The following is a 20,511-nucleotide window of genomic DNA, read 5'->3' on the forward strand; positions in this document are numbered from 1 at the left end:
ACAACAATGCCAACAATGCAAGGAAGGTGCTTGGTGACTTCACTGCACCTACTCCTGATTTCTATGGGAGAAGCATCTCTATCCCTGCCATTGGAGCAAACAACTTTGAGCTTAAGCCTCAATTATTTTCTTTAATGCAACAGAATTGCAAGTTTCATGGACTTCCATTGGAAGATCCTCATCAGTTCTTAGCTGAATTCTTGCAAATCAGTGACACTGTCAAGACCAATGGGGTTGACCCTGAAGTCTACAGACTTATGCTTTTTCCTTTTGAAGTAAGAGACAGAGCTAGGACATGGTTGGATTCACAACCTAAAGAAAGCCTGAACTCTTGGGAAAAGCTAGTCAATGCCTTCTTGGCAAAGTTCTTTCCACCTCAAAAATTGAGCAAGCTTAGAGTGAAAATCCAAACCTTTAGACAGAAGGATGGTGAGTCCCTCTATGAAGCTTGGGAGAGATACAAGCAATTGATCAGAAGGTGCCCTTCTGACATGCTTTCAGAATGGAGCATCATAGGAATCTTCTATGATGGTCTGTCTGAACTATCCAAGATGTCATTGGATAGCTCTGCTGGAGGATCTCTTCATCTAAAGAAGACGCCTGCAGAAGCTCAAGAACTCATTGAAATGGTTGCAAATAACCAATTCATGTACACCTCTGAAAGGAATCCTGTGAATAATGGGACAACTCAGAAGAAAGGAGTTCTTGAGATTGATACTCTGAATGCCATACTAGCTCAGAATAAAATATTGACCCAACAAGTCAATATGATTTCTCAGAGTCTGTCTGAAATGCAAGCAGCAACAGGTAGTACTAAGGAAGCTTCCTCTGAGGAAGAAGCTTATGATCCTGAGAACCCAGCAATGGAAGAGGTGAATTACATGGAAGAATCCTATGGAAACACCTATAATCCTTCATGGAGAAATCACCCAAATCTCTCATGGAAGGATCAACAGAGACCTGAACAAGGTTTCAACAACAACAATGGTGGAAGAAACAGGTTTAACAATGGCAAGCCTTTTCCATCACCTTCTCAGCAACAGACAGAGAATTCTAAGCAAAATCCCTCTGACTTAACAACCATTGTCTCTGATCTAATCAAAACCACTCAAAGTTTTATGACTGAAACAAGGTCCTCCATTAGAAATTTGGAGGCACAATTGGGTCAGCTGAGTAAGAAAATTACTGAACTCCCTCCTAGCACTCTCCCTAGTAATACAAAAGAGAATCCAAAGAGAGAGTGCAAGGCCATAAACACGTCTCACATGGCCGAACATGGAGAGGAGGAAGAGGCAGTGATTCCCACTGAGGAAGACCTCAAGGGATGTCCACTGACCTCCATAGAATTCTCTAATGAGGAACCATGGGAATCTGAGGCTTAGACCGAGACCATAGAGATTCCATTAAATTTACTTCTGCCATTCATGAGCTCTGATGAGTATTCTTCCTTTGAAGAGGATGAAGATGTTACTGAAGAGTAAGTTGCTAAGTACCTTAGAGCAATCATGAAGCTAAATGCAGGTTATTTGGTAATGAGACTTGGGAGAATGAACCTCCATTGCTCATCAAAGAACTGGATGACTTGACTAGGCAGAAATTACCTCAAAAGAGACAGGATCCTGGAAAGTTCTCAATCCCTTGTACCATAGGCACCATGACCTTTGAGAAGGCTCTGTGTGACCTAGGGTCAAGCATAAACCTTATGCCTCTCTCTGTAATGGAGAAGCTAGGGATCATTGAGGTACAAGCTGCTAGAATCTCACTGGAGATGGCAGACAATTCAAAGAAACAAGCTTATGGACTTGTAGAGGATGTCTTGGTAAAGGTTGAAAACCATTACATCCCTGCTGATTTCATAATCTTAGAGACTGGGAAGTGTATGGATGAATCCATCATCCTTGGAAGACCCTTCCTAGCCACAGCAAAAGCTGTGATTGATGTTGACAGAGGAGAATTGATCATTCAAGTGAATGGAGACTCCCTTGTGTTTAAAGCTCAAGGATATCCCTCTGTCACCATGGAGAGGAAGCACGAAGAGCTTCTCTCAATACAGAGTCAAACAGAGCCCCCACAGTCAAACTCTAAGTTTGGTGTTGGGAGGCCACAACCAAACTTTAAGTTTGGTGTTGAACCCCCACATTCAAACTCTAAGTTTGGTGTTGGGAGGTTCCAACATTGCTCTGAACATCTGTGAGGCTCCATGAGAGCCACTGTCAAGCTATTGACATTAAAGAAGCGCTTGTTGGGAGGCAACCCAATCCTTACTTTAAATTTCTATTTTCTATTGTTATTTTATGTTTTCTGTAGGTTGATGATCATGTGAAGTCACAAAAACAATTGAAAAAGCAAAAACAAAGTGAAAAACAGAATAAAAAATAGAACACCCTGGAGGAGATAGTTACGGGCGTTTAAACGCCAGTAAAGGTAGCAGAATGGGCGTTAAACCCCCAGTCTGGCACCATTCTGGGCGTTTAACGCCAGAAAAGGGCACCAGACTGGCGTTTATCGCCAGGAATGGGCAAGAAGCTAGCGTTAAACGCCAGAAATGGGCAGCAGCCTGGCGTTTAACGCCAGGATTGGCAGAAAGGGGCGTTTTGCAAGCCACTTGGTGCAGGGATGAGATATCCTTGACACCTCAGGATCTGTGGACCCCACAAGATCCCCACCTACCCCACCACTCTCTTTCTTCTTCACCCATTCACCAATCACCTCAATACCTCTTCCCCAAAAACCCCTCACCTATCAAATCCCACCATTCTCATCATCACTCACATCCATCCTTCATAAAACCCCACCTATCTCACCATCCAAATTCAAACCACTTCCCCTCCCAAACCCACCCTCTATGGCCGAAACACAAGGCCCACTCCATCTCCTCTATTTCTTCTTTTTCTACTCTCTTCTTTCTTCTTTTGCTCGAGGACGAGCAACCTTCTAAGTTTGGTGTGGTAAAAGCTAAAGCTTTTTGTTTTTCCATAACCATTTATGGCACCAAAGGCCGGAGAAACCTCTAGAAAGAGAAAAGGGAAGGCAAAAGCTTCCACCTCCGAGTCATGGGAGATGGAGAGATTCCTCTCAAGGGTGCATCAAGACCACTTCTATGAAGTTGTGGCCAAGAAGAAGGTGATCCCTGAGGTCCCTTTTAAGCTCAAAAAGGGCGAATATCCGGAGATCCGACATGAGATCCGAAGAAGAGGTTGGGAAATTCTCACCAACCCCATTCAACAAGTCGGAATCTTAATGGTTCAAGAGTTCTATGCCAATGCATGGATCACCAAGAACCATGATCAAAGTGTGAACCCGGACCCTAAGAATTGGCTTACAATGATCCGAGGGAAATACTTAGATTTTAGTCCGGAAAATGTAAGATTGGCATTCAACTGCCCATGATGCAAGGAGATGCACACCCATACACTAGAAGGGTCAACTTTGATCAAAGGTTGGACCAAGTCCTCATGGACATATGTGAAGAGGGTGCTCAATGGAAGAGAGATTCAAGATGGAAGCCGGTTCAACTAAGAAGGCATGACCTCAAGCCCGTGGCTAGGGGATGGTTGGAGTTCATCCAACGCTCAATCATTCCCACTAGCAACCGGTCCAAAGCTACTATAGACCAGGCTATCATGATACATAGCATCATGATTGGAGAGGAAGTGGAAGTTCATGAGGTTATATCCCAAGAACTCTACAAGGTGGCGGACAAGTCCTCCACTATGGCAAGGTTAGCCTTCCCTCATCTTATTTGTCACCTTTGCAATTCGGTTGGAATTGACATAGAGGAAGACATCCTCATTGATGAGGACAAGCCCATCACTAAGAAAAGGATGGAGCAAACAAGAGAACCTTATCAAGAGCATGAGGAAACTCCTCATCATGAAATCCCTAAGATGCCTCAAGGGATGCATTTTCCTCCACAAAACTATTGGGAGCAAATCAACACCTCCCTAGGAGAATTAAGTTCCAACATGGGACAACTAAGGGTGGAGCACCAAGAGCATTCCATCCTCCTCCATGAAATTAGAGAAGATCAAAGAACCATGAGAGAGGAGCAACAAAGGCAAGGAAGATACATTGAGGAGCTCAAGCACTCCATAAGATCTTCAAGAGGAAGAACAAGCCGCCATTACTAAGGTGGACCCGTTCTTTAATTTTCTTGTTCTTTATTTTCTGTTTTTCGAAAATTATGCTCTATGTTTATTTATGTTTGTGTCTTTATTACATGATCATTAGTGTCTAAGTGTCTATGCCTTAAAGCTATGAAAATAAATCCATCACCTTTCTTAAATGAAAAATGTTTTTAATTGAAAAAGAAAAAGAAGTACATGAATTTTGAATTTTAAAACAGTTTAATTATTTTGATGTGGTGGCAATGCTATTGTTTTTCTGAATGAATGCTTGAACAGTGCATATTTTTGAATTTGATTGTTTATGAATGTTAAAATTGTTGGCTCTTGAAAGAATGAAAGGAAAAGGAGAAATGTTATCTGATGATCTGAAAAATCATAAAATTGATTCTTGAAGCAAGAAAAAGCAGTGAAAAGCTTGCAAAAAAAAAAAAGAAAAGCAAGCAGAAAAAGCCAATACCCCTTTAAACCAAAAGACAAGGGTAATAAAAAGGATCCAAGGCTTTGAGCATCAGTGGATAGGAGGGCCCACAGGAATAAAATCCTGGCCTAAGCGGCTAAACCAAGCTGTCCCTAACCATGTGCTTGTGGTGTGAAGGTGTCAAGTGAAAACTTGAGACTGAGCGGTTAAAGTCGAGGTCCAAAGCAAAAAGAAGAGTGTGCTTAAGAACCCTGGACACCTCTAATTGGGGGCTCTAGCAAAGCTGAGTCACAATCTGAAAAGGTTCACCCAGTTATGTGTCTGTGGCATTTATGTATCCGGTGGTAATACTGAAAAACAAAGTGCTTAGGGCCACGGCCAAGACTCATAAAGTAGTTGTGTTTAAGAATCAACATACTTAACTAGGAGAGTCAGTAACACTATCTGGATTTTGAGTTCCTATAGATGCCAATCATTCTGAACTTCAAGGGATAAAGTGAGATGCCAAAACTGTTCAGAAGCAAAATGCTAAAAGCCCCGCTCATCTAATTAATGCTGATCTTCATAGATGTTTTTAGAATTTATTGTATATTCTCTTCTTTTTTATCCTATTTGATTTTCAGTTGCTTGGGGACAAGCAACAATTTAAGTTTGGTGTTGTGATGAGCGGATAATTTATACGCTTTTTGGCATTGTTTTTAGTATATTTTAATTAGTTTTTATTATATTTTTATTAGTTTTTAAATAAAAATCACTCTTTTGGACTTTACTATGAGTTTGTGTGTTTTTCTGTGATTTCAGGTATTTTCTGGCTGAAATTGAGGGACTTGAGCAAAAATCTGATTCAGAGGCTGAAAAAGGACTGCAGATGCTGTTGGATTCTGACCTCCCTGCACTCAAAGTAGATTTTCTGGAGCTACAGAAGCCCAATTGGCACGCTCTCAATTGCATTGGAAAGTAGACATTCTGGGCTTTCCAGAAATATATAATAGTTCATACTTTTCCCGAGATTTGATGGCCCTAATAGGCGTTCCATGTCAGCTCAAGAATTCTGGCGTTTAACTCCAAAACTGGCACAAAAGCTGGAGTTAAACGCCCAAACTGGCACAAAAGCTGGCGTTTAACTCCAAGAAAAGTCTCTACACGAAAATGCTTCAATGCTCAGCCCAAGCACACACCAAGTGGGCCCGGAAGAAGATTTCTGCATTAATTACCTATTTCTGTAACCCTAGGCTACTAGTTTTCTATAAATAGGACCTTTTGCTATTGTATTTGAATCTCTTTTACACACTTGATATACTTTCATAGATCTTTTCACATTTGGGGGCTGGCCTCACGGCCATGCTTGAACCTTGTTCTTATGTACTTTCAACGGTGGAGTTTCTACACACCATAGATTAAGGTGTGGAGCTCTGCTGTTCTTCATGAATTAATGCAATTACTACTGTTTTTCTATTCAATTCACGCCTCCTTCTTCTCTAAGATATCACTTGTTCTTCAACTTGATGAATGTGATGATCTGTGACACTCATCATCATTCTCACCTATGAACGTGTGCCTGACAACCACCTCCGTTCTACCTTCGATTGAGTGTGTATCTCTTGGGTTTCTGATCTAAGATTGGAACCTTCGCGGTATAGGCTAGAATTAATGGCAGCCATTCCTGAGATCCGAAAAGTCTAAACCTTGTCTGTGGTATTCCGAGTAGGATCTGGGAAGGGATGACTGTGACGAGCTTCAAACTCGCGATTGTGGGGCGTGTGACAGACGCAAAAGGATCAATGGATCCTATTCCGACATGATCGAGAACCGACAGCTGATTAGCCGATGTTGTGACAGAGCATCAGGACCATTTTTACTGAGAGGACGGGATGTAGCCATTGACAACGGTGATGCCCAACATAAAGCTTGCCATGGAAAGGAGTATGAATGATTGGAAGAAGGCAATAGGAAAGCAGAGGTTCAAGGGGAATAAAGCATCTTCATACGCTTATCTGAAATCCACCAATGAATTACATAAGTATCTCTATCTTTATTTTATGTTTTATTCATCTTTTAATTATCAATCCTCATTCACCATTTGAATCTGCCTGACTGAGATTTATAAGATGACCATAGCTTGCTTCAAGCCGACAATCTCCGTGGGATCGACCTTTACTCACGTAAGGTTTATTACTTGGACGACCCAGTGTACTTGCTGGTTAGTTGTGCAGAATTGTGACAAAGTGTGATTCATGTTTGAGAGCACCAAGTCTTTGGCGCCATTGTTGATGATCACAATTTCGCCTACCATGCTTCTAGCACCATTCCAGCCCAGCCCCATCATAACTCTCTGCCATACACCTCTTTACGTCGATTTTTGTAGGGCCACGCGTTCGCGTGGGTGACGCGGTCGCGTGGGCATGCTTGTGCCTAAGGCACGCCTCCAGCCACGCTCTCGCGTGAATTTTTGTTCAATTCTCTTTTCTTCCGAATGCACCTATGACGCGGACGCGTCAGCGACGCTTGCGCATCGCATGCATTTTTTTTATGCAGTATGCAAATGCAAATGCAGGCTATATGCAGCTATATGCAAAGATTATGAGAAGAGTCATTAACAAAAATAAAAATAGAATAAAGTAAAATAAAACTAAGACTGAAACTGAACGATCATACCATGGTGGGTTGTCTCCCACCTAGTACTTTTAGTTAAAGTCCTTAAGTTGGACATTGTGAGCTCCTTGTCATGGTGGCCTGTGCTTGAACTCGTCTTGAAACTTCCACCAATGCTTGGACTTCCAATAAGCTCTATCAATACCAAGTAAATTTCTCAAGCTTTGACGGAGTTCTTCACAAGCTTTGAGCTCCCAAATTTGATCCTCATATATTCCCGGATCCCAAATCTTGATCCTACACCCGTCTTCAAGTTGATCGTCATGATTCCATCCGGGTGATAAGCAATTGGAATTCTCACTAAGGCATCCAAACAGCCTCCTAGACCCATTCAGTTGTGCTTTACACCAACCTTTGCATTTAAACTTTGAGCCTTTCACCATATTAAATCTTGCATGACAATTCCTACCACTAGCCATCTCCCTCTTACTCGTAAAGCCACAAAGAGCTCGAAGTTGACCATCTATCTCAAGTAACCCATATTCAAGCGGGAAGGTAAAGGTCAAGGATAAGTATTTTACCCACTTGAATGTTGTATTGGATGGTAATGGCTTTGGGGGAGAGGTCTCCAACAACTTTGGCAATGTGATTTCAAGCTCCATTCCCTTGTGCTCTTCCTTGATAACTTCCACCTCTTTGCAAGCTTCTTCAATTTCAACCTCTTCCTCTTGGTAGCTTTCTTCCAATTCAATATCTTCTTCATTACTCACCAAGGGCATGGGAGGTTGTGCTTCTTCTTCTTTAATCTCCATCTCTTGATCAACCTCTTCAAAGTATTTAGCCATGATATGCCTTGGAGGTTGTACACCCTCTTCAACATCAAATTCAGACGTCTTGGAAGGAGTTTCTATGACTGGACTTTCCCATGGAGGTTCAGCATCTCCTAAGTCTTCAACCACTTCTTCCTCTTCAATAATTACTGCTTTGTCCAGTTGTTTTAGTATAAAATTGTACTCATCCTTGATGATTTTCTTTGCATGATAACTCCTTTCAAATATTCCTTCATCTTCAATGGTCTCTTCTATCTCCACATTTTAGGTCTCCTCTTTCTCTAAGACAAAATCAGACTCCTCCTTGATGTCTTCCTTCACTAATTCTTCAACCACTCCTTCGACTTCAAGGGTCTCCACCACCTTCATCTGTAGGGCCTCCTCTAGCTTCTTATGAAGTATGGATTCGTGAAGATGATTCCTTCTTTCTTGTTCCATATCAATAGCATAAATGGGATCATCTTGCTCTTGGATTGATGGATGTGGGTGATCTTCCATGGAGGGTGGTGATGGGATGGGAAGATTATTATGTGGTTGAAAAGGAAGCGCACTGAAGCTTGAGGGTTGAATATTGGAGGTAGAGGGTTAGTCCATGCGGGATATAAGATTTTGGAGTGTAGAGGTGAGACCAATGATATTAGAGATGAGTGTGTTGTTATCCAATGGAGGTTGGGGTGGATAGGAGGGTTCATTTGTTGGGAGAAAGGGCTCATAATACGAAGGTGGTTCTTCTTGATAAGGATATGGAGATGGTGGATATTGAGGTAGTGGTTCTGGGTGTGGTTCATGTGATGATTGGTGTGGTGGATGTGGGTTAGGGTCATATGGGGGTGTTTGGTGGTAAGGTGCTTGTGAGTATGACAGTTCAAATGTATGTTGGGGAGGCAGTTTATAAGCATATGGCGGGGCTTGTTGGTAACTACAAGAGGGTTCACCATATTCATCATCTTGGTACGCTCCCTGAAATGGCTCTTGACCATAGTAATTTGGTGGAGGGGGTTTGTCACGAAAGGGTCCACCATAACTATTGTCTTGGTATGCATCACAGAATGGTTGTTGGTTATAGCGCATTGGAGGGGGTTGTTGCCGAGAGGGTTGATCAAATCCTTGTGGCTCCTCCCATCTTTGATTCTTCCAACCTTGATGCCTATTTTTATTATAGTTTCCATTCCTTACAACAACATTGGAACCAAACTTGAAACCAGAGGGGTGAGAATTCGTAGTAGTAATTAAAGACAAAAATTAATAAAAATTAATGAAAATAAACTCCTAAAACTAGAAACACTAAAAAAAAGAAATGAAAAAGCAAATATTTACAATAACCAATAATAAGGCACATGCTTGCAATTTCCCGACAACGGCGCTATTTTGATGAACTGAAGATTGCTTGTTTAGAATTCACAATAAATTCTCGTTGCAAGTATAGTTTCTAAACCAAGCAATAATCTTTTCATACAAAAACTTGTTTGTCACTTAAGCAAACCCAATAAAATTGATAACCGAAGTATTGAAACCTCGGGTCGTCTCTCAAGAAATTGCAGGGAAGTATAATTTATTATTGGTTATGGAAAAAGGTATATTTTTGGGTTTTTGAAATAGGAAACAAGTAATTTAAATGACAAGAAAAATAAATTAATAATTAGAGAAACTCTTGGCAAGGTATAAGAACTGGAAATCCCATCCTAGTTATCCTTATCAGGTGTGATGAGTTTTGTTATTGCTCCCACTTAGTTAACCCTTACTAAATAAAGGAAAGTCAAGTGGACTAATTAACTTGATTCCTCAATTCCTAGTCAACTCCCGTGGAAAGACTAGCTTTAGAGGGATCCAAATCAATCAGCAGTTTCCAACTCTCAATCAACCGCTGAGTTTGATAACTCAAGTGTTACCAATTACTTAACCAAAACCAAAAAGGAAAAAAATCTAAATTAAATTGAAACCATCATAACTAGAATAAAATAATCATAAATCTGAAATACTTCAAATTATATTAAATAGAATATTCAAATCTAACATGGAAAGATTCATAAGCCAATTTGGCAACATAAGTAATTAACAAGTAAAAGCATTAGAGTAAGTAAAAGTAAAAGAGAAAAATAGATTAAAGGAATATTGAACCTGGAATTGAAGAAATAACCATAAAGTAAACGAAATCCTAATCCTAAAACCTAAGAGAGAGGAGAGAACCTCTCTCTCTCTAAAACTACATCTAAAACCTAAAATTGTGTATTCTGAATGTTGTATGAGTTGTCTGGATTGATTTCCCCACTTTATAGCCTCTAATCTATGTTTTTTGGGCCAAAAACTGGGTCAAAAACAACTCAGAAATCATCCCAGCAATTTCTGGTACGTACAGATCACTGCAAAGTCATGCATTAGCGTCGTCCATGGGTTAGCGTGGATTGGGTTTTTGCCAGGTCACGCCTCCACGTGATCCACGCGTTCGCGTCGCCTGGCTTCGGGGAAGCTATGACAAATTATATATCTTGCGAAGCCCCAAATGTTCGCTTTTCAACGCAACTGGAACCGCGTCATTTGGACCTTTGTAGCTCAAGTTATGGTCGATTTAGTACCAAGAGGTCAGGCTGGACAGCTTTAGCAGTTCCTTCAGTTTCTTGTATTCCTTCCACTTTTGTGTGCTTCCTTTCCATCTTATAAGTCATTCCTGCCATGTAATCTCTGAAAACATTTAACACACATATCAAGGCATCTAATGGTAATAAGAGAGGATTAAAATTAGTAAAATTTAAGAGCAACGAAGCATGTTTTCAATCATAGCACAAAATCGGGAAGGAAATTGTAAAACCATACATTTTGAATGAATAAGTGTGCAAAGACTTGATAAAAACCACTCAATTGAGCACAAGATAAATCATAAAATAGTGGTTTATCAGACTCTTTATTGAGCAGTGCAAGCTTATGGCATATGTCTTTGCCAAGGTCATTGACGACGTAAAATACAGGTTAATTCAGTCATTAAAATATGTTTTAGTTAACTGTGTTAAAGATGTACCTTAGACCCAAAACTTTATAAAATCTAACCCGATGTTCTAAAAGTGTAGCGAGGTACTTTTCCACTTTGCTGAGTATGAAATTCCGTGAGGGATGTTCTTCTCCCTCATCCCACTATGGACACCACACACTGATGTAAGTAATCAATGCAACAATGATAAACCAACCCTAATGAATTTACCAATTTGTATTTCTTGTGATTTTGAGAGGTAGGCCTATTTGTGTTTGCTGACTATGTTACCTGAACGCTTAAACGCAAATCATCAGTGCTTTGTGTATGGTTGCATCCATGAAGTGCTCCAAAATCATAACACCTCGTGTGTGGGTCTTTCCATCTGATTTTATAGTAGATGTCTTACGCGAGGTCACCATCAAGCAACTGTAAAACAAATACAAGTACAGGTGGATGCCTGAGACCAACCAGCTTAAGCATGTAAGAAGTCAAAGATATGACCGAAACCCAACTTGAAGGACACTCGGCCCTCTTCCATAATTTTAAAATGAAAGTCCCATATGTATCTTAAAATCCCATTTTCAGGTCGTTGTCCCAGTGCTAGAGTCTGTTGATGGATGGTATCTCATGCTTTCAGACATCAAGGCATTCACGGTTATATGTTAGATGTTTGCCGTGATGATGAGAGCACAGTTCAGCATGAAACCTACATGATACGGATTGTAAGTTGCAAATCCATGAACTTAGGCCTTTTCACTAAACATTTTGACCTTAAACTATTGACTTACGTAATTCGTCATTACATTGCAGTGTCGCACTTTACATAAGTTGTTCATGTTTGAGACAAATGTTGTCAACTTCAGGCATGGTTCTTGTGATCCTTCTTCATGGGATAATTTCAACTATCTGAAGGACATCCCCAGTGAGTTTTGAAGGTTAATATGAATGTCCGTTTTTACACCATTTATTTATTGTGCATAAATCAGTTTTACAATGATAGAAGATTTTTTGCCAAACTTGAAATTTGTCACCTTTATTCTAACGACCCTAATCATGACTGCAGTGAAAATACTGCGGTTTGGTGCTTGTACTGGCTGTAGCATGATGGTGGATTCTCCACAAAGATCTTTAGTCCTTTGGTAAGCTTGAATATGCCAATTGTTGGTTATGCTATGACTTTCACTCATACACTACCACATGTAAATTACATTTAACTTCCAATAAAATGAGACTAACTATGCGTTGTGTTGACTTGGGCCCACGTAGGCGAGCATACTTGTAGTAAAGATGAGGACATCTGCATATATCATCCAGTCCGAATCGAATCAGGTTCAAGGACTCGTGAAAGCAAAAGCAAAGCTCCTATGGCGTGAGATCACGGCCAACAAAAAGTAGGTCCCACAACTATCAACATGTCATAAGCTCATACAATAGTGTTAACTTTATTTAATGGATTCTAGATATGTGTGTAATAGTGGTAGCAGCATATCTGTCTACAGCAACCTGCCCTGCTGAAGCTGTTTGCATCTTAGTATTATAAAATCGTAGATGTTTGTGGCTACTGCGCACTAGGGTAATGTTAGTTATAGATTAAGGAGTAAAGGTGTATGTCATTTTGGTGGTGTATTAGAAACTAATGTTATTGGGCTTCGGACCCAAAGGGTGCAATTATGATAGGGCCATGCATGCTTTGGCCGGATGGTCCACTTGTAATTGTCTTCTGTAATCTAGCTAAGAAAGTTCATAAACCTACATATATTGATGCATGCGACTTATTATTAGTAAAATTATTGTTATGATTATATCATAGCATAAGTCATCACTACATTTTGTTTGATTTAATCTACTTGACAACTATGATCAATTAGTATGTATACTAATAGAGAAAAGAAATCTATATAAAATCTTAACTCATATTTGGGCCTGCATTTAAATCCCAAGCATTTTTGTTAGTGAGATCCTCCGTAACTGATGTTGTCCTTGCAGCTGATGGACTTCGACGCCGTGTGGCTCATTAACGATAAATACAGTTCAAGGGGTTTATGGCTCAATTAATAATCAAAATTACTAGCCAATTCTTCGTTAGATTTATTTTTTGCAAAATTATATTCGAAATTGTTAATTAAAACGACAATTTTGCTTAACTTTTATTTTTGTTTTTATTTTTTACATTTCAAAGTTATTTGTTGTTGACTCTACACTTAAAAGTAACTATATTTCCTTTTCAATTAAATATTAGAAATAATTAATCATAATAAAAGAATTAAAAGCTTGCATTTCAATTTAACATAAAAATGATATAAAAAAATGACGTGAGTAAATAACTATTTGATAATGAAAATTGGTGTTTTGGAAAAAAGAAAAACATCTTGTTGAAAAGAACAAGACATAGATAACACTATAATTGCATAATTGGTTTCATTTTCAATTTTTTAAGAAATTAATAAAAAACTATATTCACTATAAACTGGGACATACTTGGGCAATTCGCTAGTGCTTTAGTCTCCTCACATAAATAAGTGCCTCCGGCATAAATAATCTATCGTCCTGAATCACTAAATACTAACATGTTGCGACTAATTAAGCATCAATAATACCACCTTAAACTATTGAATACTACCTACTCCAATTCTACAATAATTTGTTACAGTTACAACACCATCCACAACCACCTTAAGCCACATGTACTCATAATAAGTCCAGAAAAGACTAATCTTTTTTTCCATTACATGACACATGCGTTGAAGTCATGGAATTACTTTGGGGAACACCTTGTCCCAACTGTTGAAAAGTTGAAAATATCTGCCACGGACGATAGCAATCCCGAGCCACGAGATTCTCAAAGCAAAGGCTTTGCTCTAGAGAAAATTCAGCCTGCAAATCGAACAAATAATTACATCATCTCAACAAGTGTCATATCAAACAATATAAAGAGGCATTAATAGTTACACGTGCTGCAGATGGTGATATCATTTGCGGCACCCCTTCCTAGCTGCACGACATTGACATATTCGCCCGATCCGGATACTTAGTTCAACGATGTCCAACTACACCACACATACCACACTTTCTACGCTTCACTTCCCTTGTCCCAACCTGTGCATTACCACGCCTGGTGCCCTTAGTATGGATCCCAACCGGATCCAATACTCTACCACCCTCGATGCCACCACCAATGCTGCCACTGTTCCCCAACTCATTCATCTTTTCAAGATTAGTTGCTTCTTGAATTATCTGCTCCAAATACAGTTTGTATAAAGCGTCGCTTACACAACAAGCCGAGCCAGATGCTTGTAGTGATGCAAAAATGTTCCTACTCTCATCCTATATAAAGTAGCAATATCGACTGTTTGTCCCCTGCTACCTCATCATACAAGCCAAACTTTGCCAACTTAGTCCACTTCTCCAAAACCAAGGTGTGTGGAAGAGAACCCACATCTAACCGAACCAAAATTGAGAGTATATGCACACAAGGTAGGCAACGATTCCATTCTTAGGCAACCGCACGCATATTTATCCAAAGCTAAAACATGCATAACATTCCACTCATTATTCGGTGGCCTATACTTTTGGGTCACAATAATAGTTCCATCCTCACGCGGTTGCCTCTCCACAACGGTTATCCAAACACACCTTTACAAGGATTCATGAAATCTTGAAAATATCTCCCTGGTTAGTTCATTGCTCCAGATTTCCCCAATTCCAAAAACTGAGTTTGCAGTATAGGGGTCCCATACGACGAGCAGAAGTCCATTTCATTCTCGTTGTCTCTAAGGAATTCAACATATCGCTGAAGTTTGTCACAAAGTCAACGATCCCATACCTCCTCTCCACAAATCTGCCTACCTTCGCATGCAGCGACTCATACTACGATGTCGTACTGATGCCGGTAAAGAACATGCCGTGTATATATGTAGTTGCCTAAGATAATTTCTTTGTGTATAGATCCTGAACTCGCTCTACATCTCGGACTCCACACTCATCAACATTGCCTCCCAATGCTATTCAAATTCTTCTATCTCAATGTCAGCAAGCATACAATATCTAAATAAGATAGTAAAGTGTAGCAAGCACACATTTGTTGTGCCATTTTTTAGTAGATTCCATGCATACAGCCTGTGGTGAGCCTCCGGAAAAACTTCATTAATTGCCAGGCGCATAGAACGATCACCGCCTGTTATCACTACCCTTGGTGCTTTACCTTCCATGCATTCCAACTTTGTAACACCTAAACATAAGTTGCTAAGGTTTCACAAGAGACCATGCCATCCCCAAAGACACACGTCTGGTTGCGCCCATGGGTTGCATCAAATGCTAGACATTGCCAAAAATTTTATAATCATCTTGACTCCTCCTGTAGCTCCAAAACAAATCATACATATGCTGATACGCACTCACATGATACCTCCAAAAGAGTTTCTCATCCGACTTTGCACCTGCCTCAAAGTACCTTATCATTGCATTCACATCTCCCTTCCTTATGCCTCGCTGGCGTCGCACTTCATTGTACATATCTCTCTTTGTGAACGGGATAAGATCGAAGCCACTAGTCCGTGATGTAAGCAACTTGTATATTTTAGGAACTGAAATCGCAACTTGCCGCAAGCTATCCATGTAGGCTACGTATACATCTGGCATCTTCCTATATGGAGGCAAGTATTCCACCAACTTTGGAAGGAGGAGCTCATGATTATAGTTATCTAAAAATCTTGACACATACCATTTACCATTTACCTGTGTGACCATTTTGCTTGATACGTATCTCTGCCATGCACCCACATTGTATAACCACCTTGTGATCTCTCTTTCGATCCTGCAACTCCAACAACTTCTTTTGTCTAAACCCTTCTCTGTTGCACAAATATGTGCATCACATGATGCCCCCATTCTTATTTCTTAGCTTCTTATTAACACGCATAGCAAAATCCTTGCCTCGGCTGTACTGTTCGTAGAAACTAGAAGTCTTGTTTGGAGAGTTAAACAACATCTCCATCACATCCTCCGGCCTTACTAAAGCGCCCTCGTGTACATTATTGACCAGCTCACCGCCATCATCCAAATATTCTGTTCTAAAGCCCGTCTCATCCATGCCGATGTCCAGTGACCTTACCTGCACATAGTCAAAGTCACACCACTAGAAAACTGCTTATTACAGACAAATTTTTTATTACCGATGAAATTACCAATGGATTTTGTCCATCGGTAAAAGCCTCATCGAAAATTATTTACCAACAGATTTTTTTCGTCAGTAATTTATCGACGAATTATTCTTCGATAATCGTCTCCTCCATTTCACTAAAAACGTCAGATATTTTGACAGATTTTCTGTCGGTAACTAGAGTCAAACTTTTCGACAGATTTTTTTTCGGTAATTGGAGCTTGAAAAAGCATTCACAACTCTGAATACAGATGGATTTTTTGTCTGTAAATTTGTCAATAAGGTAAAATAGAATTTTTTTTAGATTTTTTCATTGCAAAATAACCTGATTTCATACAAAATAAATATAAATTTAATCAAGATAAAATTTTATTCAATTTTCATCTAATTTGTATTAGAACATTCATAGTATTCAAACAATAAATAAGTTCATCATATTATCAAACTAAAAGAAAAGTACTAAAAATTTTCTATACTATTGATATTATACAGAATCTTATTATTAGAGCTATTATACACAATGTAAGTAAAAATATACAATACATCGGTGAAAAAGAAGAACATGAAGCATACATACTTATATATATGTAATGCTTTCTAAATTCTTGTACAAGAATATATAACATTTTTTTTAAACTGAAAAGGATAGCTGAATTTTTTAAATTTGAAGCCATGTTTATAATAAAAAGTTTTTGTCACCCACACAACAATGCTACAATCTCTTAGAATATCACGCAATTCATGATCCCTACATCACTGCACATAACGATAGGAAATCTTTGGGTCATTTTATGCATAAAGGAACCACATAAAGAATTGGAATTCAGATATACATATGGCCACAAGCTCAACTATATAAGTGTTTTAGTAAAAGCTTCCACATTCCATACATTCACGATTGCAATCTTAAACCTCTTTCATTCATTGCCACTAAGCTTTTTGCCTACATAACTACTGGATGTTAACTTTACATAATACTACACAATCATTTTTAGAGGCCTAAAATCTATTGTTAACACAAGTATCTTCATGTACCTAAATGACCAACCACACCATAAAGAAAAACCAACAATTTTACAACCTCAATTCGCACTGCCAAAGCTACAGCAGAATGCCTCAGTATCTAAACAATTAGTTTACCTTGAATATCTCACAACCGTCACAAACCACGAAAACACTCTCTCTATCAAAATTTCTCAAAAGCCCTAACAAAAACAAATCCAACTTTTTGTAATACATCAACAACATTCAAATCCCTACCTATTTGACATGATCTCATCGCTCATCCTAAATTAAATCAACCAAAATCTAATTGAGAACACATGGTGAATCACCAAACCTTCTACCCCCCACCCCAAAATAAACCCTTCGATAACCCACGACGTCATTCCCCTAACCACCATACCCATTTTCCCTTCCACACTATGATGTTTTGTTCTTACAGTTTGAACAGATACAAACCCAATCATTACCATCTGCGAATATCACACTTATTAAATGCATTCGTTTAAATCCATCAAAAGAAATACAATTCTAACCTCCATTATATGGATCAATACATATGTACCTTACCTAGCTTCGCCTTCGTCTCCAGCATCACCAACAACCGAAAAAATCTGATGTTCCAAGACTTTCATATCTAACCACCTAACGCAGCTACCAGTCGATACGTCCACACAATACCAACAGAGGCTAGGCTATTTATTTATTCACCTTCGTCTCCACTTACCACCAGTGAAGCAGTGGCGACACACTCATTCCTTTCTCACCACAAACAACTAATAATTCGATCCACACTTCCCAACACAAGCCTCCAAACCGAAGCCCTCTTTATGCCATTCTATTTTAGCCACCGCGTGCTATTTGTCATTCTAAGCCGGTCATATATGACATTTCAAGTGCCTTCTAGTGGTTGCTTTTGTCCTTTCAATATTCACTAAAAGACAAATTTCTCATTGGCTACTTTCATACAAGCTATACGATATTGCTCTTTTGACTATCATACCTGATAATTTTCCTATAATATTATGATTAATGGTTGTTGTAAGAACAAAAGGTTGGATGATGCCATGTATATCTTTTTTTAAAGAGAGGTACAAGAAATTTAACTCCTACTATTATAACATATAAGACAGAGACTTAGGTTAAATAAGGACGTTTGATCTCATCTATTGACTAAATTGTTATATATTAGATTTTTAACACATGGCATAAATTAAAAGTATTGTCATTATTAAAAAGTGTTGCTATATTCTTGAAATCGTTACTTTAGCTTTGACACCATTTTTTAATTTATTTAAAATTTAAATTTTTAGCTAAAATTTTGTTGAAGAATTATTTTATCTTTTTATTATTTTTATATATTTTATAATATTATTTTTCTACTTTCACTTCAATATCATTTTGATATTTTTCATTTTTTGCGTATTTAATATTTTGTTACGAGTTAATTTTTTTTGAAGATCTATATTTTAATCTACTAATTTTTATTGTTAATTATTCTATTTTTACTCTAACAAATTTTATTTATTTTGAATTTGTTGAATAAAACTTATTACAAAATTGAGATTTTGAAAATAATATTTTGTAGTGATTTAAAAAATTCAGTGTCATTTAAATTGATATTAGGTAGAATAATTAATATTTGGTCTATTAGTTTGGATAATTTAATAATTTTTTTTTAAATCTTTCAATTTACTTGTTGATTCAATTTTATTCATAGTTTACATTTTTATTATTAACCCATATTTCTTAAAACACATTTTTTAACTGTGGCTAAATAAATAATTTTAGAAAAGGTTATTTTTGCTATCTTTATATTAGTGGTGTCCAAAGTACAATGCTCTTATTGATGAATTGTGCCAAATTCTTTCGATGAGGTGCATGCTAGTGGCCATTACCAAAACGAAAATACTGTTTGTCTTTCAACTTTTATCTATTATTCAATTTTTAAATTTAAATATTTAAATTTATTAATTTTTTAATTTATTAATTAATCATATTTTCTATATTTAAGGAATTATTTCTATTTTTATTTAATTTAAATTTTATAATTATTATATACACTTGTATCTAATTTGAAAATGAATCACTCCTCTTCTTTCCTTTTCAAAAATTACAGAAGTTATAAAGCTTAAATCTCTTAACTTCAAATTTTTAAAATTTACTTCTCTTTTAATAATTTTACTAACCATTTGTCATGAAAAATATTGTGTTAGAATATTACTTTGTTTCACGTGATTATTTTTTTAGTATTTTTTATTATTTTTATATGTTCATAACACTTCTAAAATAATAAGATAACACATAAAATATTTTTAGTACACATCCAAAATTTGTTTAAATTTGTGCTTATATTTTTTTAACATAAATAATTTTTTTTAACACATCTAAAATAATAAGATATCACATATAGTATGCTTTTTGTACACATCTAAAATTTGTTCAAATTCGTACTTATGTTTTTTAACATAAATAATTTTTTAACATATCTAAAATTACAAGATTGGTCGCTAAATAATTTCTTAACATATCCAAAAATAATTGTGTTCATTACTCTTATTAAATAATTATGAATAATGCTATATATCCAAGTCTTTTTTGTTAACTAAGTCCAACCAAGTTAGTCTAAGATAACAAAATTAGTTATAACTAGCATTATTCCAAGTCTTATTGTTTAATCTAGTTAGATTTAGTTCATAAAAAGACTTGGATGTGTAATATTACTCAAAAATTATATACCACACTTAGAATTGAAAAAAATTTGATTTAGATTGTATTATTTTAATTTTAATTTGGTTAGAGTTTTATTTTAGTTTGTTATTTTTGTTTTATTAGGATTAAATTTAAATTTGAATATTCTAAATTTAAGGAGATAGAATTTTGAAGTTTAAATATATGAGAGAAAAGATTTGAGATATGATATCTAAAAAAATTATTACAATCATTTTGTTAAATTTTTATAGATAATGATAATTTAAAAGATGAATTTTAATGGATACGCACCTAGTTACACTGTTACCCTAATATTGGATGTAATAACTTACACTACGACTTTTTTGGTTTGCTTGATGAATCTTTGGCATTATAATGCTTTCAAGAATGGATGAAAGTGGTTGCTCTCCTAATGATTTAACTGTTGTAACTATTATTCATGCTCTTTTGGATAAAGCAGAGAATGGAAGAGCAGAGAATTTTCTTCACAAAATGATCAGTAGAAAACTATTGAAGCTCTGTTCGAAAGCATTTAAAACTCTGCGAATGAATCTGCCGATGGAAGAAGCTGACCAGCTATAAAAGAGCAAAACAAAGCTACGTAATGACGGGAATGGATATGGAGGAGAAACTTCAAGGGCAGTTAGAGAGGAGGAGTGGATGTTTGACAAGACGGCTTTTGCCAAAGCCAATGGCCTCAGAAGAAC

The 20,511-nt window shown here is 37.4% G+C and overlaps 1 non-coding gene across 1 annotated transcript; it reads right to left on the bottom strand.

Moving 5' to 3' along the window:
• Window positions 1-389: 389 nt before the first annotated feature.
• LOC112731792 (small nucleolar RNA R71) lies at window positions 390-497 on the bottom strand. Its single transcript, XR_003167551.1, has one exon. It is a non-coding gene; the product is annotated as a small nucleolar RNA R71 (small nucleolar RNA).
• Window positions 498-20,511: the final 20,014 nt, after the last annotated feature.

This window comes from Arachis hypogaea, chromosome 12 (assembly GCF_003086295.3).
Source record: "Arachis hypogaea cultivar Tifrunner chromosome 12, arahy.Tifrunner.gnm2.J5K5, whole genome shotgun sequence".
NCBI classification, from domain to species: Eukaryota; Viridiplantae; Streptophyta; class Magnoliopsida; order Fabales; family Fabaceae; genus Arachis; species Arachis hypogaea.